The sequence below is a fragment of the Artibeus jamaicensis genome, unplaced genomic scaffold (assembly GCF_021234435.1).
Source record: "Artibeus jamaicensis isolate MK-2021 breed Jamaican fruit bat unplaced genomic scaffold, CSHL_Jam_final contig_373, whole genome shotgun sequence".
NCBI lineage: Eukaryota > Metazoa > Chordata > Mammalia > Chiroptera > Phyllostomidae > Artibeus > Artibeus jamaicensis.
Window position 1 is genome coordinate 14151576 of NW_026521807.1, and position 21108 is coordinate 14172683.

Consider the following 21108-nt stretch of genomic DNA (forward strand, 5'->3'; position numbering starts at 1 on the left):
AAGAGGCATTGATACATAAAACAGACTGACAGCGGTTGGAAGAAAGAGGGAGGGGAGACTGCAAGAAAGAATATGAAGGAATTAACCAAAGAGCACACAAGCATGACCCTGAACATATGACAATGGTTAAGTGACGGGCCAAGGGGAGGGGGAGTGAGGGCTCAGTGGAGGTCAGAAAAGGCAGGAAGGTGGGTGCAACTGTAATAGTGTAAACAATAATTTTTTTTTAATCCGAAAACCTGGTGCTGAAACAATTTTGTTGAACTTCATTCCAGGTATGTGTGTTTGGTGCCCCTTCATATTATGTGTAGATCGGCTGAATGCTGGGATTTGTAATTCCCTTCCTATAAATTCATATATACTAAAGTCTGCCCAGGAAGTATCCAGCTACATAATGTGAAAAAAAGAGGCATTTAGTGAAAAGGACATGAGATATAAGAAACATTGTACGTAGGACAATGACATTTCAGTCCCCTTCAAGGTAGGCACCTAGAGACCTTACACAATTCTCCCAATCACCATTAGCTGCCCTATCGTATTTTCCTAAATCTCATCAAATATCTGAAATCTCTTCCGTTTCAAAGGTGATTTTAATTTTGGGAAAAGTCAGAGGTCACAGGGTGCCAAACCTGGTCTGCAGCAGGGCTGAGTCACCTGGGTGATCATAGCTGCAGCCTTCTGAATCATCCAAATAGTTTCCTCAGAGGAATGGTCAAGCTTAACACAAAATTTGATGCAGATTTCTTGCTCTGCTTTGAATGCCATTTTGATGCCACAGCCACACAGTACACACACTCACTCAATGGCATCTATTACCCAAACTAACTAGTACTGTAAAGTTGTCATTATCCATGCATGTGCATTCCAGTCCACTCTCCCTGGCTGCCAGGTTACAATGATGTCACACAAATTGTATTCTTTATATTAGCAATGGTTGGACTTTTTCTGGACAGACCTCATATATAATACGTATATGCATGTGTATATTTATGTATATTCTTACATACAAATATATATTTATTTTATAAATTTTATTATGGAGTTTTTTCATGATAAATATTTTGATTTATCTTATCCAATACACAGGAATGGGGCATGATGAATTGCACTAGAAACAACTATTTCTTTATTTTCTAAATCATTCAAAATAAGTGTTATGAAGCCAATCAGAATTTTTAACTAGGAGGATAATTTATTTGTATTTATTAATTTCTTTATTGTTGTTCAATTACAGTTATAACTGGGAGGGTAATTTAGAGACAAAAAGATAACAGCAATTATTATTATTAAATATTTTTTAAAATAAACTCCCTAACTTCATAGTTAAATACCTAAAATATTTTGTAATTAGGACCAATCATGTCTCTTTTTAAATTTTATTTTCATCAGATGAAAATTATGACAATTCTGCAATATCCTCTTAGTTAAAAATATTATGATATATATTTATATATATATATATATATATTTGAAATGGAAAGGCCACTGTCAACTCCAGTGGAGTTACATTGGCCCAAATTTGCAACCATGTAACCTTCATAACGGCAGTCTCACTCTTACACCTCACTTTACCTTCTACAGAAGGGCTACATATAGTATTAAGGGATTTTCACAAATAACATGCAGTTAAATGAAAAAAGAAAGAAAAACCACCCTATCTGTAACAAATCAGTGTATTCCAATGCTTCCACTCAGTAGCTGTGGTTTAACTATGGTTTGGGAGATTACATCAAAGAGAGAGAGAAGAAAATGAAGCCAAGAGAAGTGAAAAGGAGAAAAAATGATACCGCCTAGCTACAAACTGCAGAGGGAAATTAATATTCAAAAGGTTAAGGTGTCTGTGAAATGTATGTAATGAGTAACACTCATAGTTTGTTACTATAGGTTCATTGCCTCTAATGTTGAGGACGGCACATGGATAATTTACGATTCCCATTGTCCCCTCTGCAGGGATTAATTCTGAATTATTTATGTACCTATATACGCAGAGAACTGAAACATTTTAGTTAAAGTCAGCCACTCACTCATAGTCTTGAAATTATGCAGCCCTTGTTGCTAAAAATGATGTTAGCCTCTTGTGATTTAAGTCATAACATTTTATTTTCAGTCCCACTGAGAGAGAAGGCACATAGGAGGGGGGAAAATATATTTTTTTCTAGAATAAATCTCACAATGCATTTTTTAAAGATGCAAATAGATAATGGTAATTTTGTTGAGTCAAATTTTTGTTGTAGAGAGCATGTAAATAAACCTTTATTTTATTCATGATTTGTGATTTTGTACTGGAACACTCTACGACTTGTTTTCATACTGTTACCTTTAAATACAAAGCCTCTGCATTTTAATAAAGGGGATCCCACCTACATGTTAATTAATCAAAGAATAAAATTTCATTTTTAGAAAATTGTTCTAATCCATTCAGATTTCACAACAAACCATTTCATTTAGTCAACTGAATTTTTTTAAAGTACCGTTTCCATTTAAACTCCAGTGATTACTCACCGCTATTAAAGGTTCTTTTGACTACATCAATATTAATGTAAAAATGTAGGTATTACACACTTCTCAGAAAAAATAACAGATTCTATTCTGGACTGACAATGTGTTTGATAGGTGCCAACCTTGTCAGCATAAGACTATCTGATAATTGTTAATAACAAATTGGATTTTGAAACACTGTATACATTTAACACATTTTTGCATGCTTTTGGTGCAAATTATAGGTTTTCATATATTTAATCAAAGTGTTCTGATTAAAAAATATTGCCCCTACACAGTCATTTTAAGAAATTTTTTTTCCTAGTCTCTTCCTAAACAACTGATCTGGGCCTTTGAATTTCATGTTACCCAGTCTCTTCTGATCTTAGGAATTATGCTTCATTAATAATTAGGGTGTATCTCAAGCAGGTAGACACAATGCTGTACAGGGTGCTGGCTGTGAAAAGAGATGAGACATTACAAGTATTCAAAAGTAAATGCAAATATATATATACATTTATACTTATATATACACTTTATATACTCTGTGTATAGCACATCAATTTTACTTTTAGCCCCACCTCATACAATTCAACAATTGCTAATAAATTAGGAGGAGGAGCATATTGATGTACTGCTTGACTATAACACAAAGAAGTGTAGTTAGCAAAAAGCTGCAGTGGGTAATGAACAGTATTTTAACTCGGCAGTTTAACCTCCGTGTCTGTCAGCTGTGACCTTTTACCAACCCCAATGAGAGTCTGATTTCTCACTTTTGCTACTCACTGCTGGATGAGTGAATGTAGAATTTGACAGCAAGAGGTTTTACATGAAAAGGAAAGGTACTTAAAAAGCATGTTTTGTGATGATAGGCTACATTTATTCACTGTTCATTACACTGGGTGCAGCAGCAGCGTTGGTGGATTGATTGGGTGTGAGCAGCTTGTCTGCTATGTAAGTGAAGAGGCGGTATTGACCTGCATGGGAGCTGAAGTGACCTCTAGATGACCCCCCTTTCACCTGAAATTGACCTTGAAAACAACCTAGGGTTCACTCCCATTTAAATGGGAGGAAAATTCTTCTAGCAGCATGTGAATTATTGGAATTGATGTATTGAGCATTTCCTTTTTTTCCTCCCCCCGCCCCCTTTTTTTTTTTACTTTTACAGAGGTAAATGCTTGTAGGGGGTAAGGCGAGTGCCGGCTTTTAAATTTCCAGACCCTGCAGCTGCTCTGCTTGGTGTTTGCAAAGATTTATGGAGGGGACCAACCAGACTTTGGACTGCTTGATGTAAAATTTTACCATTCATCATTATTGATTAGAGTCCACACTCTGTGACAGAGCCCAAACCTTACTATGACAATTGCTATTTCAGTTGTTATGGGCCATAATGGGCCATGGGGATGATTTAAAGGAGCACAATAGCTATCTGTAATTACACATGAATAATCCATGAATTCTACACCACAACGCTTATGATCAGACCCTAACTACCAAAGCTTGGGACATTTATTCCTGTTCTCTCTTTGGCACTTGTGCCAAAAGTTGCCAATTGATGATAACTGCAGAACAGGCTTACCCTCTCCCATGTTCAAAGTTAAGTTTCCATTCCTGTTTAAAAATAAATCACACACTCGGAAAGTGACAGAATATTGTCTTTTAACAGATGATGTGATCAATAATTGAACTGGCTTCTTATTAGAAAAGGATGCCCATTAGTATTTCATCAATTAGCGTTAAGTAAATACTGTATATTAGAAATTTGGTATAATCATTGCACTGCTAGAACCAGAGGAAAGAAAGGAGAACATAAGTATTACTGCTTCATTTTCTGAACAAATGCTTTTACTTGAAATCTTTAGTCTTATAGTTGGCCTAAAGTTAAGAGGAAAAAAAGATCAAGACCATAAATTAGTTTCAACTGTACAATGAAAATGTGATGTGTCTTAACCAAGCTGTAGTAACTCTTGAAACTAATACAACTAACTTAGGGATTCATCTGTTGTAGTGTAACAGTGAATTATTCTCTAACTTTATGTGGAATGGAGAGATGGAGAGAATGTTTGTCCACTGAGCTTATATATATGTGCAGGCCCTAAGGTCCAGAGTGTGGGCACAAACATGACTAATAAAAAATCACATTTATTAGTGGCTTCCCAAGATATACCCCATGTCTAGAATATATCATGGAGGGGAAAACCCCCAATGTATATGGTAATTTTAAGGATATTTTTAGGAGTGGCTAATTTTTTCCTTGGTATTTCCCAAAGACTCCAGTACTTACAGATCTAAGAATGGGAAATCTATGCAAAGTTTTTATAAGCTTACTTCTTCTAGCTCTTAGAATTTGTGTAACCAACTGCTACATTTACTCCACTTTGAGATTTTGATTTCCTGACAATTTAGGAAACAACTTTTGGCAGTGTTTTTTGGTCTATCTACCACATATTTTAGAAAAGTGTCTCCTGCTTGGTTTATGACAATATTTCAGTAGTTCAACCTATTTGGGGCATAGTAGTGCTGTTTAACTCAGATTCATTTTTCATACTCTTCAAATATTTACATACAGGGCTACAGGCTTATTAGCAATCTGGTGAAGTATTTGTAAATCTGGATCAAAATTCGGACAGGATATTTATTGCATCGACTTGACCTATTTTCTATCTAAAGCCTTACTCCATAATTCCTGTTTCATTTGATATTAATCCCATGCATAAAAGGCAGTAACCACGACATTTGTATACACTAACACTCTAGTGTCCTCACAGGAGGATTTACTAATCTGATTTTCCCCCTACCTCCCTCAGTATGAGGTGCTTACACCTGTGACAGATTCAAAGCTCTATGAAGGTCTGACTTAGCCAGTGCATGTTATCTATTGCATTTTACTTTCCTCCTCTCTCATTATAGTGATGAACCACCACCAGGGTCCTCAGCAGACCCTTAGAGGACACGCAAATTGTAATTATTCTAATTTATGATTATATCGTGCTTTTTTAATCTTTGGGAATACTTACCTCCTTCAAATCATTGAAATATTGCAATATGTTGTGGATATTCTGCTAAATAGGGTTCACTGAAAGATGGAAATGTAACACATTTTTAAAAGTAACTAATTTAAACTAAATAAAAGATGACAGTTTTTTTCCAAGTCATGCAAATGATTTTTTTCAAGTATTTCCTGCTAGCATTTCTCACTTATCTGTACATCAAATAAACACAAAGCCGGGACGTGTTTTCTTGAACTGCAAATCTTTACAAAGTACAACAAAAACACAGACTTGTAATTGGTATAACATCAGAAACCCACGTACTTATCTAGTACGCCTCCATCTCATCTTTGTTCCTACCTCTCTGTGAAGGATAAGGCAGTTTTGCCCAAAGGAAGAAATAAAAGGGAATCCTCGTTAAAAGGTACATTAATGGAAAAAGAACAGCTTTATTGGGGACATGTGCAGAAAGGGATGTTTAAGTAGTAAATGATAATTTACTTCTGAGGTATATTAAAAGGTTTAATCTTACTGATCATGAGTTAAATTGGATGTTTTAATCAGTTAGCGAGTGCCAAAAATAATTATGCCAGATCGCTTAGTCTGCAGAACATGTACACAAAGCATATAAATCCTTTGCTTCCCCAGGGATTTCTCAGAATAACACACAACTAAAAGACAAAAGCGATATCAAACTCATATAAATTAACATTGTAAATGATCTGAAAAATATAATAAATAACATCATTCCATCACTTTGAATATGCAGCACAGGGAAGGGTATCCAACACAAATATATGCATTAATCTTCTATATCCTTACTAAACTTTTTCAGTAAACTTTGCTTTCATTTACTTTCTACAGTTCAATTCAAGGTCATTCCTTTCACTGAGAGAGCTGGGCTGGATGAGAGCATAGAAACCTGTGTTTCTTTTAGAAACGAATGTGAAAAATAGGATTATTTTCCTAATGAGGTTTGATTGAAAAAGTAAAATAAAGGAGCTGGACCAGGGACTTTGAGAGTCCTTTGAAGTGCTAAAAATTATATGATTTTAAGGTTAATATGTATCACAATATTGATAGTATCCAAACAAAAAAGATTATATAAATGAAATTAAAAAACTGAGTAAAATCATTTTATATGCATAATAAATTTTGAGCTGAATTATTTCTAAAATACTAATAGATATAAAAGCTGGGATAAGCCATATGCTTTGTTCCATTTGTGTAAAAAATAAATATGTATAATTTTGTATATTAAACTTTCTACGCCCATTAAATTCCAATTTAGTTTTCTTTTGACATACCTTATGAGGACTGAGTATATCTTGATAGTATGATTCAGTTTCAGTAATATAATTTGAAAATACTATCTATACCATTTCTTCCATCAACACAGACAACTTTTAAAATGCAAAATCTTTTGGGCCATTAGATAACTTTCAGTCACTGCTTTAAAGTGTTTTTTTTTTCCATAAGAAAAGTGATTAAAGTTTGGGTAGAGACAAAATTTTTGTTTAAGATTTCTAAAATGTATGTTTCTCTTTAAATGATAGCATTCACTCTGGAATACTATGCAAGTTTGATGTAAAGCTTATCATTTTCTGGAAGTTGATTATTGAAAGCTGAAAGAAGAGTGAGCTGAGGTTAAGTGAATCATCAGTTACACATCTGATGCTTTTCCCATCATGTAACTTAATTGGTTTACACTGATTTTGTATTGGAGTATTTAGGGACAACATGGGGGCTTTTCTGAGGATCTGAACAGCTGCTTGATTTGTTAATGAGCAAGGTTATCAGTAGCCAATTGCTCACTGCTGAAAAACTGCATGCTCCTGCTTAGTCCATTGGAGAGGGAGTTTTTAAAATGTGGCTTTTGGGTTTGACATCATTGCCTTCTGGGTGATTTGGATACATTCATTTGTCCCTCCAGCAACCCAATTTCATTATATGCAAATTAGAAGTACTACAGACAAATTTTTCCTCTCTGTAATAGATTTAAGGATGCAGTAGAAGTACTTCTCTTTAGAAGATAGGAACAGGTATGTCCCCTTTATCATATATGTCAGTTACCACTACCATTTTAGGAGCCAAAGATCCTTTTGAGAAGCTTATAAAAGGTATGGATTTCTACCCCAAAGTGTGTACACACACAGAACATTTTTGTAAACAATATGAGGATGTCTGTATACATAAGGTTAAGAGCCTTTTCAATATAATTATGCTGAAATAGATTTCCTTGGGAACCATAAGAATGCTAAGCTAGAAGAGTTTCTAACCAATTATATAAAAAGAAGCACTTTAAAAGAAGAAGCAATTAGGTACCATCTTATAGAGTAAGATAAATTAAATATTTTGTTTCAAATATAGACCATACTACATGGAAACCAAAATCATATGTATTTGCAAAAGGAATATATACATTCATTTGTATTTTCTAGGACAAGGATCATTGAAATACTATTTTGGGTATATTTGAAAGGTGTACTACTTTATTATGCAGTATAAAAACTAAAATGCAGTTTTTATTTTTTCTTGGTTTTCAGCATAATTTCAATGGTCAGCTAAGTGATGGATATATAAGTACATATAGTTCTAATAATAATTCCAAAAATGAGAATTAGAAGTAAATTCAGTGCTTTTCAGTGTGTTATCCATTATTCTCTCCTATTCCAATATTTTTCTTAAATATTTTTTGGTAGAAAAGATCCTACAAATGAGGACGCAGTCACAGACCTTGTTTTTAAACTTCATTATTTTACTTGATATGGTTGTTAATACTGCTTTTATTCAGAGAATATATACAAAAAATCAATTGCTGAAATTCAATAGTGATTGAAGGTCTAAAAAAGAAGATGAAGACATTTCATAAATTCATTTGAAACTAAATGAAGTTTTCAAGTCAGAGTTTTATTTGGTATATAATTATTAATGAGCACATTAATATTATTCCATTTGCAGGGATATGTGCATACTACATGTCCAAAGAGTCCACCTTCCACATTTGCCAGTACAGGAACTCACATACTCTGCCTTTCTGTGCAGTGTCATTTGTGCAGTTTCTAAGCTCTTTTCTCAGTCTAAGTCTGACTTTCACACAAATTTTCATCTTTGCTCCAAAGGACCTTTGCTCCATCTTTCATCTTTACTCAAGGACCTGGCTTCAGGAATTCTGCTCCTTACCTCCTCCTAATAACATCAACTATTCACTCTTAGCTTGACTTCTCCCATCAGCATATGGGAAACTATTATCATTATAATTATTATAATATTAATTCTCACATGGTAAAACGAGCCTTTTTACATTTTTTGTTCCCTTTTCAGCAAAACTCCTCAACAAATTTTCTATTATATATCCAATCCCTCCTCCCGTTCTCTATTCACTCGAGTCTGGATCACAACAAGCACTACCATCACTGCCAGATTCCTCTCTTTGATCATAACTTTATGATCCAATGATCAATTTCAAATTCCTGTCTTACCTGACTCACCAGCAATAGAGAGAGTTGATCACTCCCTTTTTTTGACATACTTCCTTCACCAGATTTCCAGGTGGTAGTCTTTTGGTTTTTCCTCCTGGCTAGTGCCTTCTTCTCTGTCTCATTCACTGGTTTACCCTCTTGTTTCTCACGTATCTTAATTTGAATGCTCCCCTGAACTCATTCTTTGACCTTTTCTTTTGTAGCTATGGCCCATTTCTTGGTGATTTCACATAATTCCATGCTTTTAAATAGCTCTGTATGCTCAAATTCTCAAATGTTTATTTCCGGTTTAAATATTTCCCCGGAATTCATGCCCTGACATAGCCATATAAATATCTAATAAACAAATACAATATATGTCCACACCTGAACTTCTAACCACCTCTCACCTCTACTGCTACCATCTTGGTCAGAATACCACCTTGTCTTGTCACCATGACAATATCCATCTGTCAGGTCTCCATGAATACATCCTTCTTCCTATAGTCTATTGGGTCCATTCATATTACAGCAAATAGAGTGATTCTACAAAATGTAATTGTGATGGTATCATATCATTGTCAAAATTCAGAAATGACTCCATTTCATTTAGAATAAAATATCTCCACATGAACTCAGGCATTCTTCCTCTTTTATCCCATTTTCCATTATTCTTCCTCTTTCTTGTTCATTCCACTCTAGCCATACTGAACTACTTGCTTTTCTCCATTGGGATCATTGCTCTAATTTTTTGTTTTGTCTTGTATTGTTTTATTTAATCTGGACCATTCTTACTGCAGCTATTCATTTAGCTAATACTGTTCTTTCACAACTTTGCTCAAATCTCAGCAGTGTGGCCTAGTAAACACATTTAATATACAAATTGAATTCTTTCAACACTTGTAGTCCCCCTCAACACAGTCTAATTTTTATTTCCATAGAACTTATAAACTTTTAATTCATTGCATAATTTACATATTTATTACACTTATTTTTAATTTCTGTTTTCTTTTGTCACTAGGCTATAATATGTGCATACTATATGTCAGGTACAAGACAGTCATAGGGAAAAAATAAAATTTCAGTAAGTTGAACCTAAATTACCCATATTACATTTAAGTCTAAATAACTTGATGACTTTTCTGTGTAGAGTTCTTGAGCCCAACCAAGTTGTCTGGGCTTGTAATCCTCATTATACAATTGATGGTTGAAATAATATGCATAGGTAAAATTTCTCAAAAAATAATTGAAAATAGAAGTGCTATAATAATTTCAAAAATACACTTTATTATTTAAAATACTATATATTAATTAGATCATTTTAAAAACTTAAAGATGGGGGCACACAAAATATACACCTTTCTCTCTCTCAGTTACGCTAGATGAAGAGTATATTCTAAGAACCCTGAAACACCAATCCAAAAGAACCTATGCACCCGTGTTCATAGCACCACAATTTACAATAGCCAAGAGTTGGAAGCAACTAGGTGCCCATCAGTAAATGAATGGATCAAAAAATTGTGGTACATTTACACAATGGAATTCTATGCAGCAGAAAGAAAGAAGGAGCTCCTACCCTTTGCAACAGCATAGATGAAACTGGAAAGCATTATGCTGAGTCATATAAGACAGGTGGTAAAGACAAATACCATATGATCGCACCTTTAACAGGAACCTAAACAACAAAACAATCAAACAAGCAAAATATAACCAAAGACACTGAAATACAGAACAGGCTGACAGGGACCAGAGGGGAGAGAATTTCAGGGGAAAAGGGGAAGGATTCACAGGACCAAATATAAAGGACACATGGACAAAAACTAAGGCTGGGGAAGATGGGAGGGAGGAGGCGAGCACTGGGGGTGGGGGCAGACTGGGATGAGAGTAAAAGACAGAAAACTGTACTTAATAATTAAATTTTAAAAAAAGAGTTTTTAGGTTCAAAAAAAGAATTCTAAGATTTTGAAATTTCTTTCTGACTGCATATATATTTTTAGATCAAAGTGCTAATTTTAAAGACTCCATATAATACATAAATTTCATAAACTTTAGATTCTAAACATAAAACATAAAATTCTAAATATATTTTATTATGATTACCTATTTCATGAAAATCGTTTTTGTATGCTTTCATTCATGAAGTGATATTCCCCTCTATTTTTACTATAAGTATGCATTCAGACTTTTGATATCTAAAGCTTATCAATAACAGACAACAAGTAGAGATATACATTTTTAAGTTACCCATACAATATAATATTTAAAACAAAGTGAACAAATCAGTTAGTAAAACAATAAATCATTCCAGGTGAAAGTGAGTAGCTTCTTAGAACAATTGGGGAAAATGATAAAACGGGCAATTTGTTTTAAGACTTTGGAGAGCTTAGGTACCACCAAAGACTGGAGGTTCTGAAACCCCAGGGAGGGGAGAATCTTGAGTGAGTGGCCTGATTTCTGTAGATGCTTTTAATATGGGTCATTTGTTCATTTTAAGCTTGAGCATGAGTCTGAGAATTGGGGATTTGTACTAACAGAGTGTTACTCCCAGGAAACAAAAAAACAGGAGCTTTTGATAAAAGTTGGAAGGGACGCTCAAGTATATGGCTGGGCTTTACCTTAAAGGAATGACCAACTCCTTGAGCTGTGCGGAGTAGGAGATTAAAAGCTAAAGCATAAAGTCTCTGAAAAGTAGATTGAAGTTTTCAACAGCCTCAGAAACTAAAAATCAGAGTATGAGATGTACCCAAAAAATAGAGCTCCAAAGTCTATTCCTTCCACTCAGCTGGAAACTCTGGAGGCCCAGGGTGAACCAGGGACAGGCCAAGCCAGATTAGGGCTACAACACTGCAAGGAGGCAGCACTGGCCTTGATTTGTTTGCCTTCACGCCTTTTGACTACCAAAGAAAAGAGTGAACCTTCTCTGAAGAAAGCGAGCACCATCTGTAAGCAGCCTCAAATTTTATGCATAATATCAAAAATTACTTAGCACACCAAGGACAGAACCACTTGCCTAAAGATTAAGAAGGGAAAGAAAAACCAAATGAATACAAACTGAGATCCACAGCTGATCTAATTATTAGAGTTAAAAAGACAGATTCTAATATAATTATAACAAATACATTTGTGAGAATGAGGGAAATAAAGATAACAGACAAATATTTTAACATTGATCTAAAGTCTTTAAAGAGAATCGAGTGGAAATTCTAGAATTGAAAAAATAAAATAGCTGAAATTAGGGACATATTTTATGGTGTTAACAGCATTTTAAACAGCAGAAGACTGTTCAATAGAATAGAATGTTTCCAGGTCATTAGAATGTATCAAAAGTGAAGAACGAAGTATATGTGTGTTGGAGGGGGAGGCACAGCAAAGACTACAAAAATGACATAAAAAATATGGGACAACTGAAAAAAAAAGTTTAACATATATGGAACTGGACTACCAGAAGAAAAGATGAGAGAAAATGAAAGATAAGGAATATTTGAGACTGGCATCAAATTTTCCAGCACTCATTAAAAACAAGACCCATAGATTTAAGAAGTGCTATGAATCCCATGCAGGAAACTGTACCAAGGCACACCATGGAAGACTGCTGAAAACCAAAGACAACTGAAAATTAAGCAGCAATGAGAATGAATAAATTACATCACCTGAAAACATCTATGAATTTAAAAATATATTGTTAAATGAAAGAAAGCAGACACTGAATTTTATATAGCATAATTGCATTTATAGAAAGTTCGGAAATAGGTAACTACAATCTTCAGTGCCAGAAGTCAGGAGAGTGGATAGTGACTAGAAAGAGGTACAAATGGCATTTGGGGTATAATAATGTTCCATCTCCTAATCTGGGTACTAGTAACATGGTGTGTTCACTCTGCACAAACTTAAGATATACATTTAGTATATTTTACTTTCTGTATTATTCTATATTTTATGAAAAGTTTTCATTTAAAGAAAAGGACACAAAGGAGGATAATGTCCCAGGTTAATAGGACAGATGAAAAGTGGAAGTTAACTAAAAACCAGGAAAGTAAGATTTGGCCCACAGGGTTTGTCTAACTAAAATACGAAACTCAAAAACATAATTAAAAGTGAAATAACTATAATTATAAATAGTCTTAGAAAGTTTTGTAATAAACAAATACTACTACCTGTGAAGGACATAAAAATTTTTTTAACCTTCTTAAATTCTTGGTGTTTTTTTTTAAGATACTGATAATGCTTTTAACTAAAGGTAGTAACAACACATTTTTGAGCCAGGTAACATTTATAAGGTTCAATGCTCTAAGAAACCAAAAGAAAGAGAACAAAGTAAAAACCTCTTGTTTTTAACGTAACAAACTTGTACAGTTTCATCGTTTTTATACAGGACTGCCAACTGTATAATTTTCTACTTGATTTCCCTCTTTTCAGTCTTTATTGTTTGGCAATTTTTAAATACCAGTATGAAAATTTAAGTGAAAATAGAAGATAAAATGTGAAAAGCACAGGTCGGTGGGGGTGTAGATGTTTAGGGATAGAATTAAGATGTAAATTTTTGTAAAAGGATATCATTCTAGCTTACTTATGGGATTGTAGATATGATACATGATAAGGGGGGGGACAGAAAAGCTGGTTCGGTAGCAATAATAGTAGGTGACATATTAGCAATATAACTAAATGCCAACCAAAGTCTTTCACAGTTATTCTGCCAAAACTAAAATAGAAATCAGACACATGTTTTGATCAGATGGGGGTTCACTGGTAAAATGCAGCTGTTGCCTTCAGCATAGAAATTAAAGACGAACAGATCCATATTTTAGGAGATTACAACATCTTCTAGTAATCTAAATTCAAGTCATATTTTAAATAACACAAAGCACCAAATAATAAGGTTAGGTATTTTCAAATACCTTGGCAAGTAGTGATTCTCAAAGCACATATCAGAAATTTCTACATAATGGGTTCTACTCAATTCAAGTAGTTCTTACTAAGGACCATGCAAAAGAGTGATATTTGCCTCTCAATATCCACTCTCTTTTTCTTAACAATAAAATTCCAATTTTTGATGGGTTGCAGTGCTCCTAGCTACCAGCTTTCTTGGCAGGTATAGATAATTACTGAGGCTGAGTAAATAAAATAAAATGAAGCTTTATATATTTGAAGAAGAGGGAGCTATGCTTAACTCTTTTTCCTTTGTTCTGCTTCCTAGAACACACATGTGTTAACTGGAGTTACAGAAGCCACCTTGGATTTCATGGGCACATCCCAGGAGTGACAGAGGGATGATCTAAAAGGAACTTAGTACTTACAAGGGAATATTAGTCAGCCATAAAAATAATGAAATATTGCCATTTGTGACAACATGAATGGATTTTGAGAGTATCTTGCTAAGTGAAATCAGTCAAATAGAAAAGGACAAGAACTATTTTATTCATATGTAGGATATTAAACAGAAAGCAACAAATTCGTAGATACAGACAACAATAAGGTGGTCACTAGAGGGAAGGAGAGTTGGAGGCAGGAGTAAGAGAGTAAAGATGTCAAATATGGTGATAGAAGGAGACTAGACTGAGTGGTGAGCACACAATGCAATATACATAGATGTTTTATAGAATTATACACCTAAAACTTAGATAATATTTTAACAAACTTTACCCTAATAAATTTAATGTAATGTTCTTACATTAAAAATAAGAACACAAAGAGACAAAGGAGAATAAATAAATGAAACTTGGTACCTGAAGTGGCGTTTGGAGATGCCAGACTAGCCCTGTTCTGCCTAACTTAGTGTAGGCACTAGTGTAAACACTAGGGAAAAATTATGTTATTTAGGAGATGTATAATATGCAGCCAAACCTAAATTTGATATTTTACAAATGCATGCAAATAATATGACAAAAGCTCACCTTTGCAAAATGGAGCAAAACTTAAACATGAGAAGAAGCATAGGCATCACTTGTGCTGTCCTTTGGCAAGTATTACAAAAATGATATTTACCTAAATAAGAAGTGCAATTTAATCATACTTTCTGATCTAATTTAAAGAAGGTAGTTTATATTTATTATCTGCCATCATGAAAAAGGCAAATAAACTGAAATAAGTTGAGATCTCATTGGTCAAAATATCTAGATCACCCTATTGTTACACTAGATATTTGCAACAGCAAACTAACATCATCACTCTCATTCATTAAATGTTAAGGGCCTGGCATTATGTGGAATTCATGATCTTTACTGTAATCTAATAATCACATAAGGATGCCCCTACAGTTATGAACAACACAAAATACAAAACCAGACATCCCTCAATTCATATGGTTGTATAAATCTGTATTTAAGACTCACTTATAATAAGATAAACTTAGAACTATGATTCCTTTATTGAAATCACTACCAGAAGAATGTTGAGTCCTCTGTTTTCTACCCCACTGAGTAGTAACTAGAAAACAAAAATTAGATAACCTGCAACTACAAGATATGAGAAAAGGTACTCCAGAGTTTTGAGATTCATGCATAATTGTCTTCTCCTGATCCTAAAAAAAAATCCTTCTGAGTCAGTTTGTCAATGAAAAGTGTCCAACAAGGTATGTTAGGAAACACCCCCTGTTCATATAGCATTAGGACACGAAGCCCTGTGTGACTGGAAAGTTATTTTGAAACCAGCGCACTTCAATGCTTATGATAGTGAAAGGAATTAAGAAGTAATTGTTCCAATAAAATATCTATGCAGGACTAGGTCAAAGTAGACTGACAGTTGTTCATATAAATTTAATAATACAAAAATTAATAAATAATAATATGAGAATAATATGTTTTGTGTACTCACAACCTACTTTTGCCCATTCTGTATATCTCAACACTACCATAGAAATATCTCTGCTTAGGCCACTTTCTGTAGTTGCTTACTCCCCCTAGCTATCTTTAAACATGCCCTAAATAAATGTATAAGTAAGCATATTAATAACATTTCAAACTTTTACCATGAGCAGCCACATTTTGCCTTCAAAGTAAGTCAAGACTTCTCTATCCATTAGTAAAAATGTTCTTGGTTCCTTGTTTTCAAGATCACTGTTGATTCAAGGCCTCTCCTCTCTTATATGTTCACAGGTTCTTCTCAACCCCACCCAAGGACATGGAGTCTATTTTCTGACCCACTGAATTTGAGCAGGCAGGGCAGTGGGGGATAGGACACCGTGGGCATCACTCATTCACCGGATCTCCAGAAGTCAAACATGCATATGTTTACTAAAGAATTATGGAGAGCAATTTACATTTTTATGTAATTCTTTGGCCAAAATAAAGCTCAGGTAATATACAAAGTCTCAAAATACAGGAATATTTTCATTAAAATATTTTACACTTTGCATGTTCAATAATGGAAAAACAAACAATGGTCTTCTCCTTCAGACCTCCTTTCTGCACATCGTGGTAATTCTATATAAAGTCAGACATTGATTTTCATGCTTAATATGGTTCTGGAACCAATTTTTATGGGGGTGGAGGTGTTAACACCCGCACTATCAAGCTATTCTATGACAGCCTACAACTCAATTCAATTCTGACACAATCTACCTGGAGGTAGTGCCAGATTCCACAGGTTGAGGGCTCAGTTCCACAGAAATGCTTTCCCATCCAGCCCCAAGCCCCTCCCACATCCACCCAGTTCAGATGCCAGTCTCAGCACAGGTTGTTACCTGCACTTCTGACCAACTGGCTATAAAACCAGAGCTTCCCACAACCTCCTTCTTGTGTTACATTAATTTGCTCAAGTACCTCACAAAACTCAGGAAAATGGTCATTTACTAGATTAATGATTTTGTTACAAAAGGGCATAATTCAGCAATAGCCAAATGGAAAAGCTGCACAGGGCAAGATGTGGAGAAGGGCAGAGAGCTTCCACACCTTTTTGAGGTGTGACACTCTCTCAGCACTTCCCCCAAATCAGAAGTTCTTGAACCCTCTCCTTCTAGGTTTTTATGGAGATTTCATTACTCAGTCATGATGGACTAAATCGTTGGCCAATGGTGACTGATTGAACCTCTAGCCCTTCTGTCCTTTTCCAGAAAATCAGGGGGTATGACTAAAAGTTCCACTTCTCTATAGTTCTGCTACTCATTTGCCATATAACCTTGAACAATTTATTCTTTCTTTACCTTGGTTTCCTCATTTTTAAAGTTGAGGTGATTATAAAATAGTAGTACCTACCTCAGTACTATGAGAGTTAAGTGAGCTCATTCTGACTCTCTTAGATCAATGACTGACATATAATAAATCCCATATATATGTAAATTAATTTCACATAAATGTATTGTCTTATAAATTTCTGTGCTAAAAAGGTAGAGTGAACAAGCTTATCCCTGCTTAAGCTGCCTAAGGAATCCCACAAGGACCAAGTAAGAAATGTGTCTATCATCCCAGATTGCTGGGACACATTTTACAGTGAGAACATCATGTCACAAGGAGCTTCTACAAGGAGGTTTACAATTATCCTACTTTTTTCACTTTGCTAAGATACTGATCAGTCTTGTTCAGAGAGAATTGGGCTTCCAGCCAATAATTTCTTAGTACTAACCCCCAAAAGTTTCTGTATCATAAAAGTAAGTGAAATTATTCTGTTAAAATGACCTTTAAAAGAAATCAGAACTTTATATAAATTAAGAAGGGGGATATATGTGTGAAGAAGGTTTTAAATTATTCTTTCAGAAGCGATCAAACTTTAAATCTATAGTAGTTGTGTTAATGGGTTAGGAGGAGGAGTAATTATCTCCTTCTAGATGTATGTGTGTATATTATCAGTATAGTCACAAGTAAAAAATAAGCTATTTCAGAGATGAGAATCCATAAAAGACAGGGAGGCCACTCATCACTAGTAACATTGTCATGAAATGTTGTTTTATAAAAATGACTAATTCCTGTTGTCAGTTTTCATTTCCAAGATTCATCCTTGATAGAATAAAGATGTGAAGTTTCCCAGTTAGATTGAGAATCGAGATAATATCTGACTTTTATTGAATAAGTGTTCTAGGTTACTAAAAAGCATTTATTGAAAATCCAATTTACTGTACATAGTTGTTAATGTTTGGCTAAGATTCAGTGGTTCTCAACTGGGGGTAAATTTGCTCCCCAGGGGATATTTTGGTTGTCACACAGAGAGGGGATGTGCTACTGGCATTTGGTGGGAAGAAGCCTGAGTTGATGCTGTACATTCTACAATGCACAGGGTAGTCACCAAACCAAGAATTATTTGGTCAAAGTGTGAACAGTGCTGAAGATGAGAAACCCTGAAATTGGGTGGAGTGATACTTCATTGTCCAGTTTGGCCTAAATTAAGAAGGCAAAAGTTGTATTTAAACAGAGTTCTACTACATAATACTGATCACTTGTATTATGCAGCATGATATGAAGCAAATAACATGATTCTAATGGCAAGAAAAACTTTGTTTAAATCCTACCTGCTCTACTTATTAATCATATAAGCTTGTACCCCTTTGGGCCTGTTTTCTCATCTATAAAATAGGTATAATGGTAGTAACTACTTCACACAGTAATTACAAAAAATAGTAAGTTCTTCCACACAAACTGCCTAGAACACTGCCTGGCCCATAGGAAGCACTATAGGAATGTCAGCTAAAGATAAGTCGATGATGACTGAAAAAAGCAGTTGTGAAATGCCTGTCCTCCTATGGTCAATCCCTCCTATTGTAACCTCATTGGTGAAGTAGAAAAGATGACATTGATTTTAGTTTTAGCAAGGAGCCTAATCATTTTACAATATTACATCAATTCTTCAGCTTTTTTCATTGTATTTCTAATATGGCTCATCTATAGCCATGTGTGTTCATCAGAATCTACTATTTACACAACACTTAGCCATGCAAAGATGTGTATTCCTGTGTTTTCCTTCTGGTTTACGCATTCCTAAATGTTGAAATTTAAAGTCTCTTTTATAAAGAATATTTCAAGCTTTTGTTTCTTTCAACTATGACTATAATTCAAGAAAGGGTCAAACAACATAATAGCTACCTATAATTTTCTGATGCATTTTTAAAGGTTTTTTTTTTTTTTTGCTGAAGAGACCTTGAACTTTTTAATGTACAGAAAGATGTATATCTTTTCCAAACTATTTTTTAAAGATTTTATTTATTTATCTTTAGAGGGGAAGGGAAGGAGAGAGAGAGAGAGAGAGAGAGAAACATCAATGTATGGTTGCCTCTCGTGTGTCCCCCACTGGGAACTGGCCTACAACTCTGGCATGTGCCCTGAATGGGAATCAAACCGTAATCCCTTTGTTTGCAGGCCCCTGCTCAATCCACTGAGCTACACCAGCCAGGGCTCCCAAACCGTTTTTTTTTTTTTTTTTTTTTAACTGGTTGGTTGTGTTTTTCTGGAATTTCTGCCTTTCTCTGTCATTCACCTCTTCCAGTGTTTTTCTCTGCAAAGCCCTATCAGAATGTCTTCCCTTTTCTGAAGCCTGAAATAAGAATTAAAAAATATAGTGAAACACTCAGCTATTATGATGTTTTTGGTAGAGTTGTGTTTTCTTTAATTGGGGGCTTTACGTTCATTGAGAATAAAAAATCTGTTTACTCTGCTAGAGAAATTAGACTCTGAAGAGATTGTTTTAGTTCTCTTTGTTTATGATGATTTGTTAGCTCTCGACTGCAGAAATAATTTTGTTGTTTAGATTAATCTATGGTGGCAGTATTAACCTCACATCATACATAAATATAATTATTGATCATTACCAGCTGTAATTCAGTGTTAGAATTACAGATTTACATAATTGTGCTATTAAGTATAAACTTGAACTTCATATCTAGGGTCACAAATAACTGGAGGCAGTAGAAACAGAAAATTCTGATTATATGTCATTCATATTTTAATATACGCTGTTGCAATTTTGATCAGTGTCAATGTAAATATTTTTATGTACTTTACAGCAATGAGATGCTAATGGGTGGAAATTACAGCAATATTGATCTAGCTAATAAAATGTAATACATTAGTAAGAAAGGATATTTATTTTATGCTTCAACTATTATTATACATTATCTGCCTAAGGAACATGAGCTGTATCACAGGCAGAGAAAGATCTTTGAAACAAACACTAAAAGCTTCCTCCCATTCATGATCATAGTTTTTCTGCTCCATCTTTTAAACTGATATGGTTTTAAAGACATCAATTTCACATCTAAGGCATTCAAATATTCTCTCTTGACATAATTAGTATATTAAAAATACTCTATAATAATCAATTAACAATGTTGTCTGGAAATATTCTTAAGATGTTGTGTGTGTCCATATTGTTTAGGTCTCAGTATACTATACATACAGGAAGGCCTAAATTCTATCTTGGAAATTTAGTGAGCTAACATGCTTCATAAAAAATAATAATTTCAAATGCAGCAATTTGCACTATAATATCAAAAAATCAATAGACTTCTAACTTTTTAACATTAAATTTAAGCTTATTTTTGGAGGTATTTTATTTATAAAATCAAAACGAAATGATTTTACATCTTAATCCACTTTTGTTTTTATTTAGTAATTCCTATATTTTATTGAATTGTATGAGACTGCCATTTTTGTGGTTAAAATCAAATATCAGCATTTAGTATGAACTATTCCAACTATATATTCATCTATTCAACTGTGTATTTAACTGTCCTGCTCTCTCTATATCTATCTATAGTAATCTTTTTAAGTATTTTGTCGAAGTAAAGATAACATATACTCAAATTTCAAAAGATACCAAAAGTAAAAATGAAACACAAAATTGATTTTTCCATTTTGGCCTTATTCTCAGTTCTTCTATTCTAATGAAATGTTTATTTTTTATTAGTATTTATTGTTGTTCAGTTATAGTTATCCCACCATTTTCCCCACTGCTCTCCCCTGCTCCATTGCCCCCCACTCCCACAGTCCATTCCCCATTATTGTCCATACCCATGAGTCTTCTATTCATATTCCTTGGCTTGCCCCTTCCCTCTCTTTCCCCCATTATCCCTCTCCCCCTTCCCCTTTGGTCACTATCAGTTTGTTCTTTACTTCAATGTCTCTGGTTCTATTTTGCTCATTTGTTGGTTGCGTTGATTAGGGTCCACTTATTGATGAGATCATATGGTATTTGTCTTTCACTACCTGTCTTATTTCACTTAGCATAATACACTCCAGTTCCATTCATGCTGTTGTGAA

The 21108-nt window shown here is 34.3% G+C and overlaps 1 long non-coding RNA gene across 1 annotated transcript in view; it reads left to right on the forward strand.

Annotated features, from left to right (window-relative positions):
* LOC128627288 (uncharacterized) overlaps positions 1–16209 on the forward strand; it is a 40595-nt gene extending 24386 nt beyond the window's left edge. The window contains exon 3 of the long non-coding RNA XR_008391458.1: positions 16021–16209. This is a non-coding gene — a long non-coding RNA (uncharacterized LOC128627288). The remainder of the gene's footprint in view (positions 1–16020) is intronic.
* The last annotated feature ends 4899 nt before the right edge of the window (positions 16210–21108 follow it).